At 37.0% G+C, this 20,666-nt stretch overlaps 1 protein-coding gene across 2 annotated transcripts in view; it reads right to left on the bottom strand.

The window, feature by feature from the left end:
• The window catches only part of LEPR (leptin receptor), a 69,084-nt gene extending 52,119 nt beyond the window's left edge, over positions 1 to 16,965 (bottom strand). For both annotated transcript variants that reach the window (XM_087960419.1, XM_087960420.1), the window contains exon 1: positions 16,841 to 16,965. The gene's annotated coding sequence lies outside the window, so the exon portion shown is untranslated. The remainder of the gene's footprint in view (positions 1 to 16,840) is intronic.
• Positions 16,966 to 20,666: the final 3,701 nt, after the last annotated feature.

The following is a 20,666-nucleotide window of genomic DNA, read 5'->3' as shown; positions in this document are numbered from 1 at the left end:
ATATAGTGATCTATGGTTGATGCTGAACAGATTCTCAGAAGCTGCTATGCATTTCAGCCTGACTATCAAATTGAATAAAACTGAAGTACTTTACCAGTCTGTGCCAAATACCAAGCCTGTACAACTACTGTTGACACCATTCAGCTGGCAAATGTAAACAGCTTCAAATACTTGGAGTGATGAGTATTTGGACAACAAAATTGATTCCAGGATCAGAAAGGCCAACCAGGCACGGGGATGCTATGTATTAGAGTGATAAATCCACACAACATTCATATTACAGCAAAGCTGAAATCTACAGAGCTGTGAGTATCCCTTCCTTTCTATATGGAATTGAGTTCTCAACTCTACATCAAACAACAAAGAAATTTTCACTGCTCCATCTTTGGAATTTGTTGACAAACTGTGTCTCCAACCTGGAGGTTCTGGATTGTGTGGAGTCCACCAGCATGTAGTCCCTGATTATCAAAGCCCTGATGAGATGACTGGGACATGTCATCAGAATGTATGTCTGCCATATGCCTTACCAATTGTTCCACAGTATACTGGAATCTGTGAAGACTTTGAGGTTGATCATGCAAGCTCTAAAGAGACACTGAGAAAGAAACTCTGTGCCACTGTGACATCCAGCCAAGAAATTAGAAGCTGTGCTGCTGATAGAACCTGCTGTTGAGCATTGTGCCATGGGAGCCATCAAAAACTGACAGAAAACCATGAGCAGTGTCACAAAATAACATCCACACTTAGTATAGCAATGGATTTCCATTGCCCCCTTTGTGCTAGACTGTGCTTCCAGACAGGGATTCTGTTCTCCCTCTCCACAAATGAACAGCACAACAGAATGTCTTCTTTGAAATAAAGGGATATAATAACATATCATCACATCATATCATGCCATAATATAGAAAGCTACTCTTTTGATAGATTTAACATAATGATAAAAGTACAAATATATAATACCATGCCAAATAGAATGAAGGAAAACATACATTTAAAATTCCAAAAGATGTACGGTGGTGAGATTTGAAGAGGGGGAAAAATTATCCAGGCAGATATATAGTGTCTGTTGGCACCATCTTAAGCCAAATGCATGTAAATGTGTGGTTTCCTTAAGATGTTGCCAACAGGTGCAATGGCAATGACATGCTCCCAATGATTTTTTCTTTTGGATTGCTGAGTAGCCAATTAAACAAGCTTTCCAATGATGTGTTTTACAGTACAGTCTCAAAACATTTAAAAATTGTATTTAATGGAATGTATTGCTCAAATTTATGTTTGCAACTCTTTAAAAAGAAATTTAAAAAGTGTAGAGGAAAGCACAGTGCCTATTAATATAATAATGTGTGTGTGTGTGTGTGTGTGTGTGTGTGTGTGTGTGTGTGCAGTGAAAACCAGTGGTAACACCAGCATCCACAGGGACTTAGGGTCAAAAAAGTCATTTGCAGCAGTGTGATGGAAGCACTGTTCTTTTCTAGGAGCATGTGATATGACAAAGAAAAGGATTAGTGCTTTAACTATACTTCCATATCCATCATCTTGCCTTTCTTAATTTCCTCTTCCCAGAGATAAAAATGAGCATTCAGGGAGATTACTCAATTTCTTTTTAATTTCTTTTTAATTTCCCTGAACTTTGATGGTTTCCACAGATTCCCAGCATTTATAAAGCTACTGGTGGTGGTATCAGCATCCTACCTCTTTATATTAGGTCAGATTGCTTTCTATAAGTTTCTGCCCTACAAAAATATCATGGAATAGGTGCATGTGAAAATATCCTAAGATATGGAAAAATAATTTTCAAAAATCACATCTACTTAAAATCAAAATTTAAAAAGTTTGCAGATGGATGTACATTCATACTGCAGTGTGCTCTAAAACAGACTTTCCATATTATTTCTAAAGTGCTGCACAGTCCTATTCCTTATTTCTTTAAAAGCTTAAATAATGTATAGAATCATTTATGCATGAAAGAGTAACCAAAGTATAAGTAAGTATAATAATTCATATTTGTGCTATGAAGCACTACCCTGTTTCTCCAACAATACGGCCTCCCCCAATAGGAAGTCCCAGCATGTTTTATAGGCATGAAATGAAATTAAGCCCCTCCCCCCAAATTAAGGCCTATATTAAAACATGCGAAATGGGGGGGAATGGTGGTGGGGCTTTCTGTTAGGAAGTACTTTTGTTGCACACTCAGATATGATGCTGCCTGTGTTGACCCCGATATGAAGTGCCCCACCAATGCCGAGGTCATCATCCAAGCCATCGCTGCCCACCCACCCGAAGATGCAAGGGGGGGAATTAAGTCACCCCCGAAAAGACGGCCTAGCCATTTTTTTCAGGGCTCAAAAAAAAAAAAAGACCCGGCCTTGTTATATGAGAAACACGGTAGATGAATAGCATACAATAACACTTGGCTGAAAAATGGAGTATGAAAAAATCAGAATACCTTAAAGTATGGATGTTACATAAGATGGAGACAAGAAAATGCTCAACTCTATGCTATCAAATCTAAAGTCTTGAACCATCTAAACAAATTGTAAAGTCTTGAATCATCCACTTGTTTCTAGTTAGTCCTAATATAAGAAAGTAAAGGACAAGATTACAGAATGTATAGGTGTGCCTGCATGCACATACATATACAGAAAAACCTTTTAATACAGCTGGAGAGCCTTCAAAGTTTTGTTATTTTGTGAATAGAGAGGTTTAGGGGGGATGATACCACATATTTTTTGGGTTTTAAATTGTAGTTATTATCTTATGTATTGTTATTATTTATGCTTATTTGTAGGAACCACTGAGCACTTCAGTGATTGTGGCAGAATATAAATTTGTTTAATAAATAAATAAAATAATAAAATTAAGTTGGAAATATTTCTGAAAATAGGGAGTTTGAATCTCACTGCCACATATGGAGTAACAGAAATGGAATAGAAGCCTAGATTACAAAAAGAAAGAATAAAAAGAACAAATGAGTAAATCACATCTGCCTACTGTGAAATAAAGTGACAGCAAATTTATTTTACTAAAATAGGCAACAGATCTTTTAGCTTTGCTGAAGAAACTTAAGGCCTATATGACATCACTGGTCCAAAGGGCATTTAATCAGGATTACTTGAGTTTCAGAATATTCACAAAATGTTTCTCGTTTCATTTCAACTACCTTGGAGATGTCAGATAATTTAAAGTTCAAGTTATTTAAAGAACACATCTCCTCCTACTTAACTTTGGTTTATATTCATTGTCAACTTTAGATTGCATGTTCCTTGAGCTAGTGGCATTATTTTCATGCTCCTACCAAGTGGGTTGTATGCATTATGCTTATGTAAAAATAATGCATATATTAGAATACTAGAATTCTTAAAATCAACAAAATCAATAAGCATTTTCTGAAACCTCAAATAATACATTTGCTGACATTTTAGCTTTCAGGAAGCTATTATTTCCCTTAGTCTTTCAGCCAAACTTCTGTCGTGTTAGGGACAAATATAAGAATTATATTTATATCAACATACTGGTGTTTGTTAGTGGTATTTCCACAGATTCTGGGTCAGTGATTATTAAAAAGGTACATGTAATCATGTGCTAAACAATATAATCTTAATTAAATAACTGATGTAAAATTGGAATTGTTAAGCTCCTAACAGTAAAAATATCAAGACAACACAAAAGAGAGATCTCCACCAAAAACTTTCAATTTTCAACACCACATCAATTTTAAAGTGAAATAAAAATACCTGTCCATTATGGTCATAAGTTGCGATGGTTGTAAACTGGATCATCAAATGGAGTCCCTGCAGATGTTACTCCACTAGTCATTGCCAGCAATGCTCATCTCCATTTCAATACCATTGAGCCAGCGCTATCATGGAGTGCTGTTACTTTCCCACCAAATGGTACCTATTTATCTACTCTTATTTGCATGCTTTCAAAATGCTAGGTTGGCAGGAGCTGAGGTGAGGATGAGAGCTCAGCCTGTCCTGAGTGGAACTCAGGCCTCAAACCTGGGCTGCCAACTATTCAGCCGACAAGCCCAGGGTCTTAATCACTGAGCCACTGCACTGCCTTGGTCATCATATGATTAATCCAATTTTATGAGCTTGTTCTATGGTGGTCATTAAGCAAATCACTATGGTTATTATGTCAATCCATGGTAGTTAAGCAAACCCATTTTTCACTGTGGGGGCGTATCGGTCTTAAGTGCTATTGCTAAAAACATCATAAATCATGCTCACATGATTGCAGGATGCTGCAAATGGCCATAAATCAGCACTATTTGCCATATGCCCCAAATACAGTCATGTGGCTACAACAGGCCCCTAGCCATCAGAACTTTGGAGCCATGTCATAAGTATCTTTTGGGAGGTCCATGGTAAGTCTAGGACTACTGATATCTGGAATTGGCATAAGTATGATAGGAAATGCAGAGCATCTAAACCTGAATCCGAATTGACAAAATGTTCTGTTTATTTCTTTGTTTAAGATTATACTTCTAACAGCAAGTTTTCCACTGTAATTTCAGAAAAGAATGCATGTGTGTGTGTGTGTGTATTCATTTGTAAGTTTTTATAATAGAAGTAACTTTTTCTCTGTTCATAGAAATCTGATCTTATGAAAGGTATTTTATTTGTTTTCCCCAACAGAGCCATAAGGATTTTAATTTACAATTCAGTTATTGAGACTTGAATAGAACAAAAAGATGTCAACATTTTAAACCTTTAAAAAATTAAATCCAGAACAAAGCTATAAAATGTCAGCAAATAAATATTAGAAAATGGAAAAGACTTCAATGATTTGATTGAATTTTAACAGGTTGCAGTGATTTAATGTGTCATGAATTATCATTGCTTTGAATCCCCAATATAATATTTTAGAAAAGCTAAAATAAAATTTACTTCAAATTAATTCACATTTTAATTTCAAACATGAATATACTTTGGAGAATATTAGTAAATATCCTGCTATTCCTAGATGTCTTTTCATATTACGAACAAAACAATTTACAAGAGAAAAAGATTTACCAGTAGAGTAAAATCTAATCCCATACTTTACATCAATAAGAATTGGGAAGATTAATACAACTACATTTGTAAGTTGATCTCCCATTATCAAGATAGAAATTAGCAAAAATATGACTGCATTTGTTAAAAATTTGATTCTAGCAGTAATTAATTCTTCTTTGAGTGAGGAGGATATTCCTTTGCCTTAGTTAAAAAGGCCTTAATTCACCTCCTCCTCAGGAAGTAATCTCCCACCATACTGGACAATTTTTGTCCTCTATTTAATTTCTCTTTTGGGTGGTTGAGAAGGTGATTGTGTGACTGCTTCAGAGGACCCTGGATTAAGTAGATTATCTGGATCCTTTCCTGTCAGGTTCAAACCAGGATAGGGGATGAAAACATCATTGCTTATACTTTTGGAATGATTTCAGGAGGGTTGGGGAGGTGGAAAGGATTTTGTGCATCCATCCTTGCTCTACTGGACTTCTCGGCAACTTGGTATCCTTCTGGATCAGCTCAGAACCAGAGTTGGTATTCAGCAGGTTCTCACCAGTTCTGGAGAACCGGTAGCGGAAATTTTGAGTAGTTCGAAGAACTGGCAAATACCACCTCTGACTGGCCCCGTCCCCATTTATTCTCTGACTCCCAAGTCCCAGCTGATTGGCTGGGTCTTCTTTTGTTGCCCTGCACAGGAGAATGGAGCTGGAAAGCAGGTTAGTGGGGTATAGAGGGAATGGGATTTTGTAATAACCTTCTCCCAGGAGTGGGGTGGGAATGGAGATTTTACAGTATCCTTTCCCTGCCATGCCCACCAAGCCACGCCCACAGAACTGATAGTAAAAAATTTTGAATCCCACCGCAGCTTAGAGGATAAGGGTGGGTGGCACAGTATTATACCTGGTCGTAGTGAAGTAAGGGTCAGAATAGGAAACAGTTGTCTTCAGCTAAACCATGGCAAGACTGAGTGGCTTTGAGTTTTGGATTCTACTTGTTCTAGGACTATCTTTGGTGCTGGATAGAGTGGTACTGCCTCAGACAGAACTGGTGTGCAATATTGGAGTCCTTCTAAACTCAAGAAGCAGGTGGAAGCCATGGCTAGCAACTTCATTTTATGTGCTAGTTGCACCTATTCCTGCACCAGGAGGCTCTAGTTAGGGTCACTCACATACGAATTGCCTCCAGACTGGAATATTGTAATGTGATCTACATAGGGTTCTTCTTGAAGAGTATCCAGAAGCTTCAACTGGTATGAAATGCAGTGGTGTAGGTACTCTAAGGTAGCACATTTTGCACTTCTGCTCTGTGAGCTGGGCTGGCTGTCAGTTTGCTTACAGGTGCAATTCAAGATGCTGGTTTTGACCTGTAATGTTCTTCATGGCCTGGGGTCACATTATCTGAGGAGCTATCCCAGTAGATCTGGCAGGGGAGAGCATGCTGCAAGTACCATCTGCAAGATGCCTACATTTGATGGGTCCCAAGAGGAATGCCTGCTTTGCTGAGGCCTTATGGAACATTCCCTGCCTCCCACAGTCAGTTCCCTTGATCTTTCCCTCAAGACTTGGTTATGTCATCAAGATTTGGAGTCCCAGGGAACTGGTGATATTATAAGATGGCTCCCCTACTGTGGTTGATGTGGTTGGTATATTTATTCTGTCTGTTCGTGCCTTTTATACTTTTTAGTAGTATTTTAATTTTTAATAATGAATGTTCATATGTTATGATGATTGTTTTTATAATGATTATGTTTATGTTATTGTTTTATTTGTTTGTTGGACACTACCCAGAGTCACTTTTGGTGAGATGGGTACTATATAAATTTGATAAATTAAATAAAAGCTATACACCTATGTATTGAGTGAAAACAGATGCATACTTTCATACAATTATGCTAATCAATTATTTCTGCTGTTTGAATGAAATAATTGTATTCAGAACTATTTTTTAAAAGCACAAAAACCAGCACTTTCTCAGAGGACACTACCCACAATCAAATGCAACCTTTAAAAGCAAGAATATATTTAGCAGTCAATTTCCAGAAAAACTACAGTATTATGTTTTCATTTACCTACAACTTATGAAATAAATATATTAACAGCTGTTAGCTAATATGGATTGGCAACATAGTAATGTGAGTATCTAAGCTATCATGAAAAACAAATTGTATGTCACAGCTGTTTTTCAATATTAAATAGATAATTCTGAAACATAAAATCCTACTGCTAATACATGTGGGAGTGTGTTGTTTTATTTCTTTGGAAACTGAGAGTCACTCTAGACTTCCAAGAATTAGACTGTTCCATATTATTAGCTTTCTCTCTCTCTCTCTCTCTCTCTCTCTCTGGCAAAACATAAAAAGTATTCAGAACGAGTGAAAAGACTGTTGAATCTTTTACAACTAAAAATAATAAAAGCAAACTTGTCATAATAGAAAGCTTGGTTTTATTTTACTATATCTGATGCATCTTGCCAATAAATAGTTTAATACCTGTCTTATTTGGTCCTGAGAACTTGAAACAACATCAGATCATAAGCAACCAGAGAGGAACAAGAGAAATAATAAAACAAGTGTCAAAATCACAATGCAAATTCTGCTCCTTAATATTTGATTCCAACCTATATAAAAGGACAGTGATCTCATCATGCCATCACAATGCATCTTTCATTGTTTTAGCGCCATTATGGCCAGTTGCAGACATTTATAAACCAGAGTAAATATAAACACTAAAAGCAAATTTACAACATGAGCAAAATTCATCATTCAGGCTAAATAGCTTCTAATTTTCACCCAGACACCCTTTTTTTATTTATTATATTTAGAAGGCCATTCAATTCCGTAAATATTTTGGATGATTTAGAACTTTAATAATTGTAAACTTACTACTTAAAGGTAAAATTTCCCCTCACACATACATGCTAGTTGTTTTTGGCTCGAGTGGGCATTGCTAACCTCCATTACAAAGCCGAAGAGCCAGTGGTGTCTGAAGACGTCTCCATGGTCATGTGGCCGGCATAACTAAACACCAAAGGTGCAAGGAACACTGTTACCTTCCCACCAAAGTGGCCCCTATTTTCTACTTGCATTTTTACATGCTTTCGAACTGCTAGGTTGGCAGAAGCTGGAACAAGTAACAGAAACTCACTCTGTTATGCGGCACTAGGGATTCAAAGCGCTGAACTACCAACCTTTCTGATCGACAAGCTCAGTGTCTTAGCCACTGAACCACTGCATCCCAAAAAGTTTTTATTAATTATATAATAAAAACCATAAAACCCCATTCAAATTAATAGAAAGAATTCTATAAGGCCTTATTGCCACTCCAGCCCAAGCGCCTGGAGGAAATGGCTAGTTTTTTAAGGGGTAAGATTGGTGGGTGGGTCTCTTGTGGAGGAGAAGGGCCAGATATCAAGTGCTCCAACAGAAAAGTTACAGCCCTCAGTCTGAGCGGGCAACATTGTTTAATCAATGAAATTATTGGACATAAACAGTTCATGCTTTTGGGGGGACATGAGCCATGAAGGGCTTTATAGTTGGCACCATTATCTTGAATTTCATTCTTGCTGTATGTTCTGCCTCCCTCAATACTGACAGGAACTAGCCACATAATATTTTCCCCTTTCATTTAAGAATGCATTCTTTGCACACTTCCATATTAAATGGAAAGATTTAACAGTTCATTATTCAATTAAGAATATTTGTATTAGACACTGTTTTCCTCCATTCCTCTATTTCATATAATATTCCTGCTTTATAATGAAAACCACATATATCAAAATTCTTATTTGATCGTCTCTAGAAAATTCAAATGTCAAATTCCAATTTGATTTGATTTGCATTTCTAGTTTTGACAGATTGTTCAATGTAATGTTTTCTTGTTTAGATATAATTGCAAATTATGTTCTCTGTGAAAATAGAAGCAAAAGAGAAAAAATACAACTAACAAACAGTGAAAACATTCAACGATAAGGTTTAAATCATGGATAACCAACTACGATTCAAAAATGAGTTATCCACATGACAAATTACTTCCTTTGTTTTCTTTAATTTGTATATGAAGATGTCATTGTAGTTATTCTAATTTTGAATATGCATCAATATTTTTATCAGCATCTATTTTAATATTCATTACAAGTATGTAAGATTTTATTTTAGTCATGTTTAAGAATAGTAAATACAACATGTCTATGATGATTGAAATTCTGTTCATACAATCATTATTTTAAATTGGTAATTACTGAATTTTAAATTTCATCTATCAGCCTGGATTACTTCTGAAAAATAACCAATCCTTTCTTCTTGATGATTCTGGAGATTTGGATCTGGCAGTAGGTCTGCAAAGAAAGGTCAAAAAACGTCAAGATGACAGGTGAAGAAACTTCATTGCATGTAAGTGCAACATCAACATCAGCATAAATGGGGTGGAAATTTAACTTCCTTGAAAGGCCCATCATCTTGACTTTTCAACTTCCTACAATGCTGCTACTAATCACCTGTTTCTTAAAAAATAATTAAGCCAACTTACAGTTATAAATTCAAACTCAACATTCATCCATTTCATCTAGTATTTGTGGAACTGCAATGCTAAATATGAAATATACAATATACCATAACAGTATGAAATACTGTTAAAATCAGCTGTATTCAATGATGCTTTAATACTCTTAATTATTCAGTCGAAGGCTAGAATCCAAAGTCTATTTTAGGTTTAGGAGTTTAGGCTTGTTCATTTGATTTTATTAATAACATTTGTATTTCAACAACAGATCTTCATGCCAAATAGAAAACAGCTTTATAATTCCTTTTGCTTCAAAAATAGTTTACTATACAGTAGATTCTGTTTGAGAAATATATAATCCATTTCTCACTGGGTATGCAAAATTCTACTAGTACAATAACAATTGGTGATTAATACATTTGAAAAATAAATAAACGATCATACAAATATAGTGCATATAAGGTTTAAATGTAAGACTTAAATTTAAGGTATAATCCAATTCTTTCTTTTTGTCTCTCTAAAATTGCTTTCTAGTAATTGTTAATTGCTGCATTTCCATTTTTCTCTTAGTCTCTGGAATTGTCATCTTGATTCATGAGAATCAATTATGAGAAAGTCGTAATTTTCTCTTGGTATAACTTGTTCTTATAAGAAGTTAATACAAGAAAACTTTAGAGACTTTTTTCTCTATGACTTTATCATTAGGCTTTAGAGAACTTTCAAAAAGTGGCCCAATTAAATGCAGAGTAATATACTATATTACAATAATAATCAAAGAACATGGAAATGCACTGATTTACTTGTAAATCTGTTCCTTTGCCTTAAGAAACTGTTCAGATTCAGGTTAGCATAGATAGCAAATTTTGTTTCAGAATGTATTTATTAATAATTTATCATTATTTCATATGATTTATATACTGTCTCAGGTGTAGTTGCTGCTTTGTGGTTTTGTTGCCTTCAAGTCAGTGTTGACTCATGGCAGCTGCCTGGAATAGTCCCTGAAGTTTTCTTGGCAAGATTTCAGAAATGGTTTACCATTGCCTGCTTCCTAGGGCTGAGAGAGTGAATGGCCCAAGATCACCACTTGGCTTTGTACCTGTAATGAGGTATTAGAACTCACAATTCCCCAGGTTTTTTAGGCTGATAACTTAACTGCACCAAATTGGCTCCCAGATGTAGACTCAACAATACAAATATAACATCAACTAACCCTAACTGAAACACTAATCACCCAACAAGATTGTTATGTCCAGAGTTTATAAAAACATGAACCATAAAGGTGCTTATCAGTAATGATTGGCTCTTTTATTTGTACCAGAAATCTATTGACGACCAATGCAGGTCTCACAACATCAGTATTATTTGACTAAAATTACTACAGCCAATCAGCAAGGGGATAGCTGGATCAATTTTCATTTCCAATTAACCTTAAAAACAGAATCATCTAGAACACATTTCAGTAATTCATCCATAAGGATGAAGGCAACACAGACAACTATTCATTCAATGAAGAATCTACTAATTCTCAGATCTGATCACTTGCTTTGTCTCAGGCAGTTCAAACCAGTTAAAAAGCTGGGGATCCAGCTTACAAGTAGCTAAGCTTTTATATCTGTTCTCATGGACCGGTTCCATTTCTTTACCAAAAAAATGTATTCATCATTTTATAGCTAACATCTCTTAATGCGCAGTATAATAAAGTATCATGAAATCCAAAATCCATATAAATCAGGACAAAAGCATCATCATAAAGTAGTACACAAGAAAGCAGCATTAAATTACAACTAAAACAGGAATCACAAGCATATCTAAAACTGTCATAAATACGTTGTTTTAAAAGACAACATAATAGCAAAAAATAAATAAATAAAAATATATCTCTGGGAAAGAGGAGACAGGGAATCTAATATACTTGACAATAGTGCTTCAGCATGGAAGGACATCAGTGCAAGACCTCCAGTGATAATTTCAGGGAATTTCAGGAATATACAAGAAGAGGCATTCCTTCAAATACTCTGTCTCCAAGCAATTAAGAGATTTACTAATACCAATATCTTAAATTAGTCTTTAAATTATAAAGGCTAGGAGCAAATGAAGATCATATATGAGTAGCATAAGATAATCCTGATACCCAAATTCGTTCCATTATTCAGTTGCCATATTTTGTTCTAACTTAAGTGCCCAAACCATGTTCAACGAGTGTTTCTATTCAAGTAAGATAACTATGTGGCAAAATATATCTAGTAAGCTGGTAAAGGGCATTCCAGACCAAATAATATTCTTGTGCTTCTAAATAACAGAAATGGATCCATGTATATACCTGTACACACACACCAAATGTGATTATTTTAGGAAGATTCTAACTTTTGAACATCATTGCAGTGGCACAGTGGTTAGAGTGCAGTACTGCAGGCTACTACTGCTGACTGCCGCCTGACTGCAATTTGGCACTTCAAATCTCACCAGCCTCAAGGTTGACTCAGCCTTTCATCCTTCTGAGGTTGGTAAAATGAGGAGCCAGATTGTTGGGGGCAATATGCTGACTCTGTAAACCACTTAGAAAGGGCTGTAAAGTACTGTGAAGCCATATTTAAGTCTAAATGTTATTGCTATTCATCCAGAAAAGCAAACCCCATACTAGCAGTGCCTCCACTGCCTTCATTTTCCTGTGTGGTTCTTTAGTGATTCTTTAGTGTATTGTCAAGATCATTTCCACAAACAGCATTTTCAAGGCCTTACCTGGGTGATAAAAACAAATCTGGATGTGTTTATCAGCATCCTCATGGCACTACAGTGTAATTCTTCAAAAGACAATCTAAGCTTTTCATGTATATTTTATACAGCATAAAGGGTGAATGAAATAATGAAGGTGCACATAGTATTAAAAAAAACATAGGGAGGAGCTCGGATGCTGTTCTGCAAATATGCAGATTGTTAAACAGAATAGAGGTAAGATAAAATCTTAAAGTTTTGAAAAGTTTAACTGCCATAAAGCCTACCAGGAATTCTCCAAGTGCCACCTTCTGGAAGCAGTCATCTAAGGTTAAAGAGAACAGCTATACAGATGCACTGCCAAAACCCTAACTCTGGCAAGCCCTTCAGAAGTATTTGATAGATCATGGCATCAAAAGCCACTAACAGGCCCAGGAGTCCAATTCAACCAAGATCAGCCACCACCCCCTTGAGCACTTCATCTACTGGTCTATACTGTAATTACTCAGTTTATTTTGGGTCAGAAATGGAAGGGAAAGGTTGTTTTTCTCTTTCCTCACTGTATCCCTTGAACTTTATCCAGTTGTTTCTTTTTCTGAGTAATTGGAACTTGTTATGTTCTAATAGTCAACATCATACTGTGATATGACTGGGAGAGTTTTGAAAGCTAATCATTCATATGTTCCATGTTTCACAATGTCTAATGTCATAAAATTACCCTGCTTCATTTTTCTGCTTATATAAGAAGCATGTGCTTTTCCCAACAACATCCCAGAAGTGAAGTATCACTCCTTTGAAACCCATTTTATTTGGCAGCAGACTGAAGTGGTGATTGCTCAAAAGAGCAAGTATAAAAGCAATCAGGAAACCTACCCTTATTTTCCAAGGTAAAATAATGTGAGGAAGAATGAGTTAAGCATGCATTAATTGTTCTAGAAAGGTATATACAAGGCACAAATAGGTTGTAACATCTCAGATTTTTTCTTCCACAATGAAGGCATAAATAGGTGGAATATTTAAATTAATTTAAGTTAACCAACAAGGAATTCACTAGCAGCACTATCACACAAAGATGCAGGCAGCTAAGATTATTAAAATTCTTCTAATGAAGAATTTTCCTTTCATCACATAAACATAAGGACATACACAAACCATGATACAATGTTAATTTACTTTTTGAAAATTATTTTAGAATGTATGATATATAAGAATAATTTAAAATGCTATTGAATAATTATATAAACTAATGTTTTTCAAAACAAATTAAAAGTGGCTACTTATTCTAATTTATCACTTAGATCTTGATGGGGGCAGAGCAAATCTCATTTTAAACCAGCATTATATCTGGCTCTTCTTATAAATTACAAACTTTGAAGGACTTTTATACTGTTGTGGTTTAATATCAAGGTTGGGGGGACCCCTCAAAATACCCTATACTTTATCCCTGCAAAGATGGGAGCACTGGATCATGGGATCATATCTGCTATATGGTAATTTTTACCAAGGCACTCCCAATGCATTACTTGCACGTTCTCCAAGCTCATTTCCACATCAGACAAAGGAATTCTCTATGTGGCTTTTTTGTCAAATAAATATTCCAAGATCACAAAAAAAATACAATTTTGTATTTGTAGCTTGTAGAATTCTTGTGTTGTTGACAGCAAAGTAGCCCTTTTTATGTCTTTCATGTGTTACATTTTAATTTTTTAAATGAAGTTTGGATCAGTGACTTATAATAAAGTTTGACTGGACTTAACATGACTTGCTTAGCCATGATCCACAAGATTTAAAGGTGAACATTATTATAAAGAGATGTGCAAGAAAGCACTCAAAGCCTACAGTCTTGTTACACAGTCTACTTAATCAAGCTATTCTATTTTTAAAAAAATGCAGTATCTTTATAAAACTATCTACACCAGTGGTGTCAAACTCACGTCATCACGGTGGCTTCACGTGACAGATCGGGACTTCTTCCCCCTTCACTAAACCTGGCATGGGCGATAGCATGTGATGCATCCAGCCCACGAGTCAGGAGTTTGACAGCCTTGATCTACACAGAGATATCTAGAACATAATCATTATTGCTGTGTTTGTATAACACAATTGGCCAACTCATCTTATTACTCCCATGAGCTGGTGACATGCAATCATGGATCATTCAGTCAATTAGGAAATGGCATTTTATAAATCCTCCCAGTCACAGAAAAAGAGATTGTGAGGCCATACCTGATGTATTTTCTTCTACTCAGATATAAGAAACTAACAGGAGCTGGGGACAGAGTGCCTAGAGAAGCCCCATTTTCTTTGGTTTCAGGAATAGGAAGGGATAATTAATCTCCTGGAAATCATTTTCCCCAATGCCATTGACCAGAGACAGTTTTGTCCTAAACAACTTTTTGATTAGTTATCAGAGTTAATTAACTAGGTCAGAATGTTTGTATGAAGTATGATAACACCTGACTTGTTCAAGAATGTTCTGTGAATAGGGCCAATTACATTCAGACAAGATAGTAAGTACCTGTAGTAATAGCCTTCCAATTAATGACACTGCACTCATATTCATATTTGTACATTTTATAAATCTCTCCATGTTTCTGAATTTGCATCCAACAAAATACATAATGAAATTGCCAGATTTATGTCATAAATCATTGACATGAGTCACAGGGTTGTGCATGGCTCATTAGGAGGCATGTGTAAAACAGAGATCCATAAACAGGTACAATGGGTAGCCCTTTCAATTCCTTGGTTGCCTTTTTAATTCAGTTTCATCTCAGCATTGGAGATGAGTGAGCTAATTGCATCAAAAATTATTACTAAAGGCTACCGGAAAGAGGCAAACTCAGAACACAAACTTACATGGAAACATCCCAAGGAACCTCAAAATGAATAGCACTCATAAGGACCTTTTACTATTCAATCTATTTTTTTCACCCAAAACTAATGTAAGTGTTCCCAAAGTGGCATCTAAGGCATCCATAAGCTGTGGATAGCTTTTTGCACTGAAGGCTATGCCAGAAAGATTTTTACTAAAGTTGCAAAGCAAAATGTCAACATTCAGCATCATCTTCAATTCCAAGAATGTCTCTGGGCCACAAATAAACCCCATGTTAATAGATAGCTACTACACAGTAAATATGCCCACCTGCCTGGAAAAGGTAAGGAGTGGCAATAGTGTGATAAGTAGCATTCTTGTAAATCAGTGATACATCATTTTTTAAATGACACTGGGCATTTATGTGCCCAGAAGGCTCCCAATTTAGATAGCCTTGCACTGGCAATATTGGCACATTGCGATTGTCACTCAGACAAAAGGAAGGGCCATTTTAGATGTAACATGTTTGCAATAAACCTGAAAAAGTTATTTTCCTAATTGACAAACCCTTTAATATATATATATAAGCCAACTTATTCTCTGAAAAGTATTCGACTGTGATGGTTTGCCAGAAACAACAGAGGCTTTCTTCAGCCCTGATTAACAACACGGTAAAGGATCCAACACAGTAAAGGATCCACAAAACTTTTGAGCTCAAACATTGATTTATCTGAATGGAAGTAATTCAAAAGTACTGTCTGTCCCCCTTAATATTTCAGCCTCCTTATGGATTCTTGCATTACATGTCTATGTGTGAAAAAGAATAGTTTGGAACAAAACAGCAAAAACCTTGTAAAACCAACAATATATTCTAATCAAGAACAACCTGTGGCTCAGAAACACCCCTGTTTCAATCTCCAGTTGAGCATAAGTCAGACAAATAACAGATTTACATTTACTGTCAAAGACCATTCAAGTATGATGAATTTTAAAGCATTGAGATTACCATGTCACATACTCAACTTTTCATCCTTCTTACATACGCACACCCCCACACACAAACAATGCTATGAAAAGTTTCTTAGGGAAAGGACAGGGTGTAAACCAAATCAGCAAATCAAACGGCAACCTAGCCATCAGCTTTAACAAGCCCTGCTCAGATTTCCAAACCTCGGTCCCTGCTGCCTGTCTTCCCTCGTCTGTCTTTCGCAGGCGTGTGGTTTGTTTCGCCTTTTTAAAAACTTTTTTTCCCAGCAAGTCAAGGGCTTCTTTAAGACGAATAAGCTACGACAGAGTAGAAAGCATCCCTCCTTCCCCCACCCCACACCCAAAAAATAACAGAAAAGAGCCTGCCCTGCCTAGGCTACCGTCGCAAATGTCAGATCAGAGCAAATTGATCCGGGAGGAGGGTCTCTCAAAGCCCGCCAAGCGCATCTCATTTGATTGATGAGGGCAGGTTGGTGAGCATATATTCCCTTTCAAGAAAGACAGGCATTAGTTTTAGTTACGCCCAAAGAAGACCCATAAAAATAAAACCCGTGCGCCCGCGCCCACGACCTCTTTACACGACGATTTCTAGCCCACGAAGGCATATCGTCTCATAATCGATCAATCCGCCTTTTTCTTTCAAGGTACCCAAAGTTCGCTTAAAAGTAGCTGGAAAGCTACCTAAAGAGATGCTATTGCACCGACGCACATATAAATACCCCCTTAATGTTTTTTTTTTTCCCCTTCCAAGCGCAGCCTCTGTCAAAAAACAAACAAAAAAAACGGGACTTTCTGCAGCTGGAAGAAAGGAAGCGAGAAGTGGGGACGATGCGTACCTTTCGCTGCGGCGGTCAGTTCATTTCTCCACCGCTCCTCCACGGGAGGGGGCTTCCTGAAAAAGGGAGGGAAGGCTGAGGAAACGGAGCCCTCCTCCTTCTCCTCTCTTTCTAGTGTTTTTTTTCCCCCCTGTCAATGGCCACGCTGTGAGGCGACGGAGTACTGGATTGCCCCCCTCCCCGCTCCCCTTTGCTTCAGCCCCCGCCGGCTTTTTATCCCAGCCAGTCAGCTTAGAAACGGCGCCGTCTGCCGAGACGGCCCTGAGGGCGCGCGAGCCTTAGGCGGACGAGCGGCAGGCGGGAAAAGAGGCGGCTCGCCCTACCTGGGCAGCTCCCTCGCTCGCTCCAGGCGGCAAGGAGGGAGAGATTTGCGTTTTGGGGCCCTTGCGCGATACCAAAACAGAGAACCCGAGCGTGCGTGCCTCCCCCACAACCCGGGTCTGACCCGCACTTGCTGCTAATGGGTGCGCCAAGATGTGGAAGTTTCTCCTATGGGAAATGAAAGACTCGGGCCTTTCCCGCCCTCGTTGGAATCTTATGCTCAGCTCGACTTAGTTTCCTAAGTGTATAATGAAAGGAAGCAGTTTTCTTCCCTCATATGGCTATCTATCTATCTATCTATCTATCTATCTATCTATCTATCTATCTATCGATACTGTATCTATTATATCTAACTATATCTGTCTCTGTTCTATCCACTGTAATTATCTATCTATCCATCCATCCATCCATCCATCCATCCATCCATCCATCCATCCCCTGGCCTTATTGTTTTTACAAATAACTCAAGGCAGTGAACATATCGCACGCCTCTCTCCTCCTATTTCCCTACAACAACAACCCTTTGAGGTGAGTTGGACTGAGAGAGTGACTGGCCCAAAGTCACCCAGCTGGCTTTCATATACAAAAAGAAAATACTCAGGTATCACTCTAGTATCCCATATAATCAGATTCAGTTATAACAATCGCACTATCAAGCCTCTTGCTTGGGGAAGGTATGGTTTTAATTTTAGAAGTTCTCTCTCCCCCTGAGCCTCTTGCACCAAGCATAGCTCTTTGTAGTGAATAGTCCTCAAGTGTCAGAAGAGATGCTCTAGATCTTTTGAGGCTGCCAGCAGTACTAAGTAAGAAAGTCAGTTACTATGACCAGCCTTTGTGTAACATAACCCTGTAGAAGCAGCATTGAAAGATAACCTTGAAACAGTTCAGTAGAAACTAATCCAAAGTATGTAGCTCTCCTCAAGATAATGATGTACCTTGGACACAACTACTCATTGTCTTAAACATTGTAATTTAGTCTTTTGGGGAGGAAATGTACAAATATTATTGCAAGTTATATTTAGTCTTTAACAAAAAAAATCTTGGCTTACCAATTACCACAGTTTCACCAAATGTAACTGCTTTAACAATTGTACCAATCTGAGAACTTGCAGCAAGATGTTATCATGAAGAGATGGACAAAGAAACAACTTTTGAAATGTGTTTGCATATGGAACAAAATTACAAACTAAACATTGAAGGTTGTGTCCTCAAATCAAAAGGGTAAATACCAATCTTCACTATCTCCTTTCTTCCTGGTCTTTCCCACTTCTTCTTTTATCCTAAGAATAAGATAGATAGACCATGCACCACTAACCAATTTTATTTTTTTTGGAAAAATACTTTATTAGTTTTACCTTTAAAAGAACAACACAACTACAAATTATGTACAACAAAAAGAAAAATAGGCCTTGGCATAGACCAAGAGGGAGAGAGAGGAAAGCCTAAGAGAGGGGAAAGGGAAGAGTAAGGGAGGGGAAGGATAGAGTAGGGAAAACAGTTAAAATAAAACCATATTTTGTGACTGTCTGTAAGATCCTTTCTTCTTCAAAAGTATCATCGGCGGTGCTTTTCTTTATCTCTGCTTCGGAGGCCCTCGGCCCTAATTTTCCTAGGGATGATCTATCTTTGGTTTAGCCAATTATACAAAGGATTCCAATTGTTGTAATATGATGAGGATTCTTTATTTTTTAATGCTTGGGTTAGTTTGTCCATTTCGGCGCATTGTAAAATTTTCTGAATAACCATATGTTCAGAGGGAATGGAAGATAATTTCCAGCACTGGGCAAATGCCAGTCTGGCTGCGGTTAAGATATGAATTACAATATACTTCGATTTTTGGGTATTTGTTTATCGAAAATTCCTAGAAGGAAGGACTCTGGTTTGTACTCTATTTGTTCCTTGGTTATTTCCTCTAGCCAGCGCCTAATTTTTTGCCAGTACTTCTGGGTTTCCTTGCACGACCACCACAAATGGAAGAAGGTACCTTCTATGCTTTGACATTTCCAACAATTGGGGCTCGTGTTGGGGTGCATCTTCGCCAATCTCGAAGGGGGCAGGTGCCATCTATAAAACATTTTATATGCGTTTTCTTTATAAGCTGCTGATTTCGTGATCTTAATGTTCCTGTTCCAGATCCTTTCCCATTCTGCTAGCGTAATGCTCCGTCCCACGTTTCTGCTCCACGCAATCATATTTCCTTTGACAATTTCTTGTTCTAATTCAGTTTCTAATAAATGTTTGTAAAATTTAGATATATTTTTTTGCTCGGTCCTAATAGAATTTTGTCTAAAGTCTGTAATTTATTGTAGATTCCAAATTCCTTAATATCTTGTTTATATCTACTATGAATTTGAAGGTACACCCACTGATCAATTTTAAATCCTCGCTCTTGTAATTCTTGTCGGGTTTTCAATTTTCCTTGTGGGTCTAATAAATTTTCGTACTTAATCATTTTAGTTATATCCAAATTATTAGGTGTACTATCGCTTCCATTGGAGATAGCCAAATCGGTATTTTTAGATAAAGTTTTTTACGTACTTTTTTCCAATTGGTTAATAGAGAGTCCCTGATAAGATGCCTATGGAAATATGATTGCCTGGGTTTCCCAGTTTCCCACAGAAAGGCATGCCATCCTTTCTGCATATCGTGGCCTTCTAATATTAGTGTTCTTTTGTTAGTTAAATTCACCCATTCCTTTATCCATAGTAGGGTGGCTGCCTTGTAATATACTTCCCAGTTTGGCAGGCCTAACCCTCCTCTGCTTTTCAAATCTTGTAGGGCTTTTACATTAATCCTAGCTTTTTTCCCCTGCCAAATAAATTTCAGTGTTATCTTGTTTAATTCCATAAAAAAAAAAATTATTTAATTTGATTGGAATTGTCTGGAATAGATATAGAAATTTTGGCAGAATATTCATCTTAATCAGAGCAATCCTGCCCAATAAGGAAGCACCACTAACCAATTTTAAAGGAGAATTATTTTTAACATGTTCTCATTTCAGCCCAAAATAGATGTAGCTTAATATTGTTTCTCAATCAAGTCAGCCTTCCAAATTGAATCAACAATTTAGCTGCAGTATTATAAAATGATATATATGGTATTCAGCTTTGTTCGGGTATTTTCCCACGTCATTATAGTTGTGCTTTCAAAGTTGTAGCAACATTTTGGCAGACTCTCATCTGCCATTATCAGGTTTCTGTATTGTGTTCGTCTGCTAGCCATCTAGCACCAAATTTAAAACAGAAATGGCTGTGAAAGTCTGACTTACAGACGAACACAATACAGAAGCCTGATGATGGCAGATGAGATTCTGCCGAAACGTTGCTACAACTTTAAAAGCACAACTATGTTGTAATGACGAGGCAGTCGAGTTGTTTGATCATGAACAACTGAATCATGATGATCTTTATTGGAGTCTAGTCTTGCATTTATACACATTTTTAATTATCCTCCATCATTGGTTAACTTTGGTTACTGCTTAACTTTCATTACTGTTTAGCATAGT

The sequence above is a fragment of the Notechis scutatus genome, chromosome 3 (assembly GCF_049901735.1).
Source record: "Notechis scutatus isolate UNSWTSFEM ecotype Mainland chromosome 3, rNotScu1.2, whole genome shotgun sequence".
Lineage (NCBI taxonomy): Eukaryota > Metazoa > Chordata > Lepidosauria > Squamata > Elapidae > Notechis > Notechis scutatus.
This window is presented reverse-complemented; position numbering and strand designations above follow the sequence as displayed.